Below are 10,812 nucleotides of genomic sequence, written 5' to 3' on the forward strand. Positions count from 1 at the left end.
CTTTCAAAGTACGTTAATTTGTTTCTCAGAGTCTCTTAATTGGTAACTAAAGCACCGAGCATCCCAAGTGCCTATCCCTGTTTTACCATGTAACCCTTTCCAAGAATTATGAGCATAGAAATGATTATCTCAAGTCCACACGTGAGGAAACTGAGGCTGGGGGAAGGGGCAGGGGTCAAGTAATTATATGAAGTACCAGAACTGGTTTTTTCTTTTTGTTTTTTGTTTTTTTTTTAATGTTTACTTATTGAGAGGGAGAGAGATTCTCAAGCAGGCTCTGCACTATAGGCTCAGGGCCCCATGCGGGGCTCGATCCCACATACTGTGAGATCATGACCTGAGCTGAAATCAAGAGTCCGACGCTCAACCAACTGAGCCACTCAGGTGCCTCCAGAACTGCGGTTTTAAAGACGAAGGTTCCCAGCGTTAAAACCCAAAGCTGATTCCATGAAGCCACACTGCTTCCCTCTCTTGTGGAGAAGGGACTCTGAACTTGAGAAAGTGATTTTCCTGAGCTCACACAATGGTCCTGGGCATTTCCACTTCAGTATCTTCCAGGTCTCAAACTCAGTGTTAAACACTGCTCTTTGCTTTCATCTCCCTCCCCAGACTCGTTCCTCCCAAAGGATTCCTCACCTTCCTGTTCTCACTTTCTGCACAACAGTCAAAACCAGCCTCTTCTCTCCAACCTCATTCCTGCTACCTTAGAGCAAGCCCCATTATTTTTGAAACACTTTTTATTGTTAAGAGTAGCACACATACAGAAAAGTGCACAAAACAGAAATGTAAAGGCCACCTGGGTGGCTGAGTCGGTTAAGCGTCTGGCTCAGGTCTTGATCTTTGGGTGGTGAGTTTGGCCCTGCATCAGGCCTGCGTTGGGCTCTGCGCTGCACATGAAACTTCCTTAAAAGGAGAGAGAGAGAAAAATGTAAAACTTAGTGATTTGTCACAGAGTGAACACCCAGGGGAACGTCACTCAGGTCAAGGTATCATCGAGCCCAGGGGCACCTGGATGGCTCAGTCGGTTGAGTGTCCAACTTCAGCTCAGGTCATGACCTCACAGTTTGTGAGTTCGAGCCCCGTGTCGGGCTCTGTGCTGACAGCTCGGAGCCCGGAGCCTGCTTCACATTCTGTGTCTCCCTGTCTCTCGGCCCCTCCCCTGCTCATGCTCTGTCTCTCTCTCTGTCTCTCAATCATAAATAAATGTTACAACATTTTTTTAAAAAAGGGTATCATCAATCACTGTTAATTTTGTGATAATCACTTCTTTCTTTGATAGTTTGACCACTGGGTGTCTCTAAACACTATAGTTTCACTTTGCCTGTTCCTTGAACTTCATTTAAATGGAATTACGCAGTTCTATATATCGTGTTGGCTTTCTTTTGCTCGACATTGCACTTGTGAGACTCATTTATGTTGTTGCATGTAGCTGGAGTTCATTCTCATTGCTGTATTCTGTCTTCCAATGTATATTTATCTATTCTACTGTTGGGATATTTGAAACTGCTCCCCCAACCCTGTATCTCCTTTCTGAATTATTACAGATGCTTAATAATAATAACAAAACAATTATATTTAAATAAATAACAAGTTAATAATCCACTGATTCTTTACATGTTTGAGTGAATGAATGAATGAATAATAAGACTCGTCTCCACACTGGTCTTTTGGTCCAGCCTTGCTTCTCTCCTACTCCATAATCCACCCTGTAGTCACAGAGATCTCCTTAAGTCTGGTCATATGGCACATCTGATCAAGTCACCCTGGGCTTAAAACCCCTGAATGTCTGCCCACTGACTGCAGGATAAAGTCCCAAACCCTTAGCTTGGTTTACAACACCATAATGATAATGACAGCTGCCATGGCAGAGTATTTGCTGTGGGCTGTGCCAAGCACTTTAAATACATTCATGTTATTCACGATCCGGATCTTCAAACCACCTCTCCTCATCAGGCCCCAGCCATCTTGAACGACGCATAACTTCCCCCAAAGTGCCAGGTTCTCTCTTGACCCCCGGGCCTTTGCATACGCTGTTTGCTCTTCTCTCCCCCCGCCGCCCCCCGCCGCCCCCCGCCTTTGACTAATTCAGGCTTCAAGTCTTTATTTTTTTTATTTTTTTTTTAAGTTTTTTTTTTTAACGTTTATTTATTTTTGAGACAGAGAGAGACAGAGCATGAACGGGGGAGGGTCAGAGAGAGAGGGAGACACAGAATCGGAAGCAGGCTCCAGGCTCTGAGCCATCAGCCCAGAGCCCGACGCGGGGCTCGAACTCACGGACTGCGAGATCATGACCTGAGTTGAAGTCGAACGCTTAACCGACTGAGCCACCCAGATGCCCCAAGTCTTTATTTTTTTTAATTTTTTTGTCTTTTTCGAGAGAGACAGCAAGGGAGGGGCAGAGAGAGAGGGAGACCCAGAATCCCAAACGAGCTCCAAGCTCCAAGCTGTCAGCACAGAGCCTGCGCAGGGCTCCAACTCGCAAACCGTGAGATCATGACCTGAGCTGAAGTCAGATACTTACCCGACTGAGCCCCGCTCCAAGTCTTACTTTAGATGGCACCTCCACCAGGCAGGCTTCCCTGAACTTGCCTTCACCCAGACTAGGTCAGGCCCCCTCTTCTGTATTCCTATTCCTGCGCTCAGTGGACTGCTTGAGGGCGGGGCTGGGGCTTGTTCACATCTGGAGACCCCATGCCCAGTGCTGTGCTTAATTAACCCTCTGTAAATATTTTTTGACCACGAACAGACCACATTGGGCTGAAATCTGGGTGACTTTTTCAGGTATCCCTGCTTCTATTCCAGGCTCTGGTTTCTGCGGTGGGCACACCAAGGCTGTGCCCTTTAGGATGCCAAGAAAAGCATGAGCTGCCTGCCGTGGCAGAGTCCCTGCCAGCAGCCTAGAGTCCTCTACTCCGAAGATAGGGATGGGCAGGTCGAGCAAAGATCCTGGGGCTTTCAAGCACTCCATCAAGTTTTCCTGAAGTAAGATGCCTGGTGAGTTGGGAGAGATGGTTGAGATAAACGGGGCTCCTCCAGCTTTAGCCAGCTCTGGCTGGGAGCCTGCTGGCAGGGCCTCTGAGGACCTCAGCCTCAACTCAGGACAAAGCCCAGTCTCCATATTAAAGCAGAAACGTAAACATACAGGCTCAGGTTGCCACATACCTTAACCCCCTTGTTCTTTTCCACGACAGCAAGAGGCTGCGAAGACGGAACCACACATCTCAACCCCTGAGGTCCTGGCGGTCGGGGGAGGGAGGCTCCAACGCAATCCTGACCCAGGCCGCCCCCACCCGGGTCCGGTCAGAGCTGCCCATAGTCTCTGTTCTGCAGTTTAAATAACACTAAGGCAGTTTCCGAGGCCAGTGGGCCTGGCCCCAGGGAAACTGCAGAAGAAATTCTTCCAACCCAAACTGTGGTTTCCACTGGGAGTGGCTCTCCGGCCATTCTGGGGCCAGATGAGAGAAACCATGTAGGCCAAGAATAGATGAGGGGAGTGGGGCGTCTCCTCTGGTCTTCCTGGTCCCGTAAGTGTCTGATGTGGTGTCACGGCCCCCTCCGTTTCTTCATCTGACCGGACCCAACGTGTGTCGGGGCCTGCCCCAGGACCGTGAGCACCAGAGATACATAAGACAGATGTTTTGTCCTCAGGGAGCCCACAGAGGAGGCAGGGGGCGGACACATAAATAAGCCCTCTGCTATGGGGAGATAAGGGTTCCGTTGGGATGGCCAGGAGGGTGGGCCCTGCAAAAGAGAAGGCTTCAGGAGAGCTGGCAATGGACACAGCCTGTGCCGAGGCCTGGAGGGGGGGAAAGGGGTGGCATGTTTGGGGAACTAGTCAGCCGGAGCACCGCCAGGCACGGGGGAGGAGGTGCAGGTCGAGCCGGGGCCCTCGACCCCAAATTCAGTGTCTGTTCTGCGCCCAGCATCTCCAGGTGGCATCTGAGTCATCTCAGGATGGGGGCGGGGGGCACCTCCACCCTCCCCACCCATTCCTTCTGATGCCCGTTTTTCTACTTTGGGCAGAGTGGCCACGAACCAGGATGTTTATACTCATATAAGCTGAGTCTGCAGAATGAAATTCCAGACTTCTCCAAAAAAGAAGCCAGGGTGACAGCTGGCAGCTTCCTGAACGTCTGCCATCGGAGGAAACTTTGACCTAAAGAAGGGGGTGGGGGAGGACACCAACTGAGCCTGGGTCTCAGCTGAGGGGTTCCTGGGACACTTGGCTTCTAACCCGGATGTCTCAACCCCGGTGGGAAAAACCTGGGGTATAATTTATGTGCCACAATATTCACCTGTTTCACATGTACAATTTCAGTGATTTTGAGTAAATGTACACAGTGGTGCAAACATCGCCACAACTGAGTTTTACGACCTTTCCATTTCCCCCAAAATGAGCTCCTGTGACTGTTTGCCGTCACCCCTTCTTCCCACGCCCCAGGCCCAGGTGACCACTACTCTGCTTTCTATCCCCTTAGACTTGCCTTCTCTGGGCTTGTCATACAGATGGAATCATACAGAATGCAGTCTTCGCCCTGGTCCCTTCACGTGGCGTCATGTTTTTCTTTCTTTTTTTTTTTTTTTAACGTTTTTTTTTTTTTTTTTAATTTATTTTTGAGACAGAGAGAGACAGAGCATGAACAGGGGAGGGGCAGAGAGAGAGGGAGACACAGAATCCGAAACAGGCTCCAGGCTCCGAGCGGTCAGCACAGAGCCCGACGTGGGGCTCGAACTCACGGACCGTGAGATCATGACCTGAGCCCAAGTCGGACGCTTAACCGACCGAGCCACCCAGGCGCCCCACATCACGTTTTTCTTAAAAAAATGTTTTTTGGCGGGGGGGAGGAGTGCCTGGGTGGCTCAGTCAGTTGAGTGTCTGACTTCGGATCAGGTCACGATCTCATGGTTCATGAGTTCAAGCCCCACACTGGGCTCCCTGCTGACAGTGTGGAGCCTGCTTGAGATTCTCTCTCTATCCCTCTTTTTCTGCCCCTCTCCCACTCATGCTCGCTCGCTCTCTCTCTCTCTCAAAATAAATAAACTATAAAAAATACTTAAAAATGTTTTAATGTTTATTTTTGAGACAGAGAGAGTGGGAGCAGGAGAGGGACAGACAGAGAGGGAGACAGAGAATCCGAAGCAGGTTCCAGGCCCTGAGCTGCCAGCACAGAGCCCGACACGGGGCTCGAACCCATGAACTGTGAGATCATGACCTGAGCTGAAGTCAGATGCTTAACCGACTGAGCCACCCAGGTGCCCCTGAGGAAGTTAAAAAACAACAACAACAACAACAACAACAAAAACACCCACTGATGCCCAGGCTTCATCCCAGACCAAATAAACCAGAGTCTTGTGGGGCGCCTGGCTGGCTTAGTCCATACAGCGTGTGACTCTTGAGCTCAGGGTCATGAGTTCAAACCCCACACTAGGTATGGAGCCTACTTTAAAAAAAATCAGTCTCAGCATTTGGGGCCCAGACATAGGTATTCAAAACATAACAAAACAAAGCAAAACCCTTTCTACTTTAAAAGCTACTGACGTACAGAAGGGTTGAGAACCAGCGACCTAGCTCTGGGCCTGCAGTTCTGGCCTATGGGTCACTGAGAGGGGCCTCAGGCTGGCCGGCAGCCTCTCCCAGGCCAGGAAACATATGTGCTTGGGGTTAGGAAACAAGCTGCCTGCCAAGAAGTCACATGAAGTCCTGGGACAGATGAGACTTTTGGGAGGCGAGGTGAATGGGGCCTGGTGGTGGGTTGGGGCAGGGAGTCCTGATTTCTGCACAGACAGCTGAGATCCTGAGGGAGTACCCTCCCCCCCCCCCCCCCCGCCCACCGACTTCAAGGACTGTTCGGGCCTCTGAAGAGATTAGGAAAGTATGGCATTCCTGGCTGCAGACCAGCTCCAGAGAACCCCAGAGAGATGGAAGGGGATGCGTGGTGCCAGCAGGGAGCGGAGGGAGCTTAGAGGCTCAGGAGGGAATTAGGCTGGGGCTGCTCAGTCTGTGATAAAATATCCTCCTTTTGAAGGGTCTGCAGATGGTAATAACCGCCCACACTCCATGTACCAGACTCTGTGACGGGCCCTGGGGACACAGCCATGAGTAAGTGTCAGGCGTCTACCCCACTGGGGCCTTCAGTCTGCTGGGAGAAACAGACAAGGAGGAATTAAACAGAACAACAGGCAGCGACGGGGAGGGGGCCTTCCAGGGCAGGTGACGCTTGAGTAGAGACTCGAGGGCATGAAGGAAGCCAACCAGGCAAGGTCTGTGGAGGGAAGGAGGGTAAATGGCCAAGTTTGAGGCTGAGTGAGTGGGCGTCCCAACAGTGGTAGCAGATCGGTGGAGAGGAAGGTAGGCAGGAGCTAGACCACCTAGAGTCCTTCTGGGCTCATGGCCAGAGTCCAGATCTTATTTTGTGTGTGATGGGGGGTGACCGGAGGCTTTTGGACAGGGTAGTAAGATACCACGGTTTCTACTTTTTAAAGATCACTGTGGTTGGTGCAGGAAGGCTAGACCTTTAGGGGCAATCATGAGGCAGGGAGAGGAGACTAGTGGTCCAGGTAAAAGAGGAAAACAGCCTGGCCCGGTGGTGGTGCGAAGGGAGAGGTGTGCACGGATGCGGGGCACCTTTTGGAGTTAGGGACACCAGGATTTGCCGCAGAGGAAACAAGAGAGTGGAGGATGAGTCCTGTGCTTCTGGTTGGAGCATCTGAGCGAGTGTGGTGCCGTGATCTGAGATGGGAAGCCTGGGAGAGCAGGAGAATTTGGCACCCGCGTGGGGACAGTGCTGACACATGGCTCTAGCTGGGTGACAACGAGGAGGGAGGCCGGAGGGCTGTGATGTCCTCATGACTCCCGGCCGTGTGCATGTTGGGCCCTCACAGACTGTGGTGGCAGAGCATCTCGGAAAAAGCCAAGATGCTGGAACGTGCTGGGTGCTTCCTGCAACCTTTGCAAAGGCCGGCAGAGAGGCGAGCGTTGGCTGAAGACGGTGGCCCATCCTCATCGTCAAGAGGAAAAGTCCCTACCGCTCGCTGCCCGCTCCCGTCAGTTACTTTGAAATTATGTGTCTGGCTCGTGAACTCCAGACATCTAGCCGGCACCGTACAGATAATCCACCCCCTTCCTCAAAGCAGTGAGCAGCTGGGCAGCCCGTGCCCAGTGCTAATGAAAGCGGGGACAGGAGGTTTAGAGGGTCATCAGCAAAGAGGCCCCCAAGAGTCAGAGTCAGCTAGGCTGCAAGAGGCATAGAAACTGGAAACGAGGGTGAAGTGCGGAGGAAACAAAGGAGAGAAATCAGAGGGCGAGTAAGCGGCTCGAGGCCACATGGAGCCGGAGAGGTACCAGGACAGGCATTCACAAGACCCGGGATCCAGAAGATCCTTTGGGGGCCAGGTGGCCGGCTCCATCTCCCGAAAAAGGAGCTGGTCTCTGAGGAGAAAACTAAAGAAAAGGAGAAACCAAAAGGCCAACGTCCAGGCTTTAGAAGCCACAGAAAGGCAGTCAGCGGCTCTTCCCTGGCCAAACGCAGAGAGCCCCAGTCCTGTCTTCTCCCCATTTGGTAAATGTTCTGGCCCCCACGCGGGGTCATTCCGCCTGCTTGGGGAGATGTAATCGGAGGCTGTCGCTCTGACATCTGTCCCCCCACACATACCTCTCCCCCGTTCCAACACCATCCCCTGTCACACATTCCCAGGCACACCCACGCTGACCAACCCAGGCACGTACAGCCACAGGCTCCAGCGGACCGAGAGGGAGGGGGTTCATTTCCTGAGGGGTAGCTTGGATGGGCGTCGGGGGCGGGAGAATGGTCAGGAGGGGAGATGGGCTGACGCAGCTTCTCCAAGCCATGCGAGGATCCAAAGAAAACACAGCTGGAGACAGGGAGAGGGCGGGGGAAGCCGGGCTACACATGTTGACATCTTGGGCAGAAATCCAACTTGGTGTCTTGTGGTCAGCGGAGACTGTGTTTACTCACTCGGACCAGTTACTTCCTCCCGCTGTACCTCAGTTTGCCAGTCTGCAAAACCGGGGCAATAACAGCATGTCTCGGGGCGCCTGGGCGGTTCAGGCAGTTAAGCGTCCGACTCTTGATTCCGGCTCAGGTCCATGAACTCACAGTTAGTTCTTGGTTTTGAGCCCCGCGTCGGGCTTTGTGCTGACAGCTCGGAGTCTGCTTGGGATTCTTTCTCTCCCCCTCTCTCTGCCCCTCCCCTGCTTGTGCTCTCTCTGTCTCTCAAAATAAGTAAATAAGCTTAAAAAAAAAAAATAACTATCTCAAGGAATTGTGGTGAGGACTAAATGGGGTCATTTAAAAAGAGACACAGTTGAGTGGGTTGGTTAAGAGCATGGGTTCTGGAGCCAGATTGGCTTGAGCTAGTTAGGTAACCTCTCTGGGTCTCAGTTTCCTCATCTGTAAAATGGGATGATGATACCTGTCTTACAGGATGTTATGAATTTTCAAGTGAGTTGATATTTGATTAAAAGAATTTTTTTAATGTTTTATTTATTATTGAGACAGAGAGAGTATGAGCTGGGGAGGGGCAGAGAGAGGGAGACACAGAATCCGAAGCAGGCTCCAGGCTCTGAGCTGTCAGCACAGCCCAATGCGGGGCTCGAACTCGTGAACTGCGAGATCATGACCTGAGCCGAAGTCGGACGCTTACCCTACTGAGCCACCCAGGTGCCCCAGTGAGTTAATATTTTGTAAAGCACTTCTCGTTTGTTAAACAGCTAGCTAATGCTAATGACCAGAGACATTTATCGAACCTTAAGCATGCCAAGTACTAGGCTCATCACTTTATATACTTTATTACTTTAAAATCTCACTGCCACCCAGAGAGGTGGGCAGGCACTAGATTGTCTCCATTTGACAGATGTGGAAACTGAGGCTCTTAAAGAGATTTACTTTTTCATTTACTCTTGAACGGGGTTGGCCAACTGTGGCCCACGGGCCACATCCAGGGAGCCTTGTTTATAGCTGCCTCCAGGCTGCAGTGGCAGAGTTTGAACAGCTGTGACAGAGACCACAGGGCCAGCAGAGCCTGAAATATGTACTACCTGACCTTTCACAGGAACACCTCTCTGACCTCTGCTCTAGAAAATGACAGACGCAAGGTTCGAACCAAGTCTGTCTGATTCCAAAGCTCTTAACTGCTTGGCTCCTCTCATGTTTTACAATATCACTGTCCCGGGTGCGTAGCAGGGGCTAGAAAAGCATTGCTTTCCTGTCCCTTCGAGTGCTGGGAAGTCCCTCCTTCCCTCTTCAAAGCCGGGAGTGAAAGTGCAAAGGGGTTTGGGTATTCTGATCTCTTCATCCCTCCAGCCAAGTGTTGAGGAGCTTGGCAAAGTCCCTCCTGGGCTTCACATCTGCCAGTATCACTGAAATGTGAGGGTCGGGGGCACAAGCTTTGGGAGAAAGGGGAAACCAGTGTGATGGAGAGGGCTGGGCTGACCGGGCAAGTCCCTGGAATCAAGGCCACTGGGTACATCTTTTCATCCCCCAGCCCAGGGCTGTATTTAGGGTCAGTTGGGCTGAGACAGTGAGGTGCAGAAGTTGCGGAAGAATCCAGGGTGGTACAGGTATCACCTGCTCCCCGGGCACATTTGAGGGCTCCGAACCTGTCCAGTCAGTCCGCAAATGGGCACTGCCTACACTTAGTGCCAGGCACCGTTCTAGGTACTGGGAATGAGTGGTGAGCCCGAGCCCAGCTCTCATGGAGACAGGCCACGTCTCCGACAACTTGGTAAACCATTAAATAGTCACAAGATCAATAAAAGCAAACAAACCAGGCTGATGTGATTGAGAGTAACTGCTGCGTAGGCAGGAAAGTCCTCTCTGAGCAAGTGCCATCGAAGCTGAGACCGAAATGACAAGGAGCTAGCTGTGGGAAGATCAGGTGGAAAGGCATTTTGAGCAGAGGGAACAGCAAGTGCCAAGGTCAGTGTGGCCAGAGCAGGACGTGAGTTCGACTCAGATGGTGAACTCACGGTTCGTGGGTTTGAGCCCAGCTTCGGATCCTCTGTCCCCCTCTCTCTCTGCCCTGCTCTCCTCTCTCTCTGGCTCTCTCTCTCTCTCTCTCTCTCTCAGAATAAAGACATAAACATTAAAAAAGAAATGCCAGGTGCTTATCAAGCCCTTTAAATGCATTAACTCTTTTAATCCTCAGGAGAGCAATCCAGATGAGGAAACACAGGCCCAGAAGGTTAAACCACTGGCCCAAGATCACGTAGCTGTGTTTAAAGCTCACTGGGGCTGCTGTGGGGACAGGGAAGTTCAGGGGATAAGAATCTCCTGCATCTCCCACAGGAGATAACAGTGATACAAAGACGAAGCTTGCATTTCAGTGAGGAAAATGAGAGGAAAGAAAACTAACATCCACTAGGTTTTCTGCTTGAGCCAGGCTCCGGGAAGAGCGGGGTTACTAGAGTTCAAAGGCATTAAGGCACTTCCTCCTCTGGATATCCTTAGCACTCTCTTTGTTCCTGTCCTACATGCTTTCTGTCTCGTGTGCTTGTGGTTTGTGCCCCTAATCTTAACAGCCAGCCTTTATTTGGCACCAAATGGTGTACCATGTACCATGTCTAAAACATGCACTATGCCCATTTTTTAATTTTTTAAGTCTATTTATTTTGAGAGAGAGAGAGAGAGCGAGCACGAGGGAAGGTCAAAAAGAGAATCCCAAGTAGGCTGTGCACTGTCAGTGCAGAACCTGATGGGGGGCTTGAACCCACGAACCATGAAATCATGACCTGAGCCGAATTCAAGAGTCGGACGCTTAACCACCTGAGCCACCCAGGAGCCCCCATTTAAA

This window comes from Felis catus, chromosome A3 (genome assembly GCF_018350175.1).
Source record: "Felis catus isolate Fca126 chromosome A3, F.catus_Fca126_mat1.0, whole genome shotgun sequence".
In the NCBI taxonomy this organism is placed as follows: Eukaryota; Metazoa; Chordata; class Mammalia; order Carnivora; family Felidae; genus Felis; species Felis catus.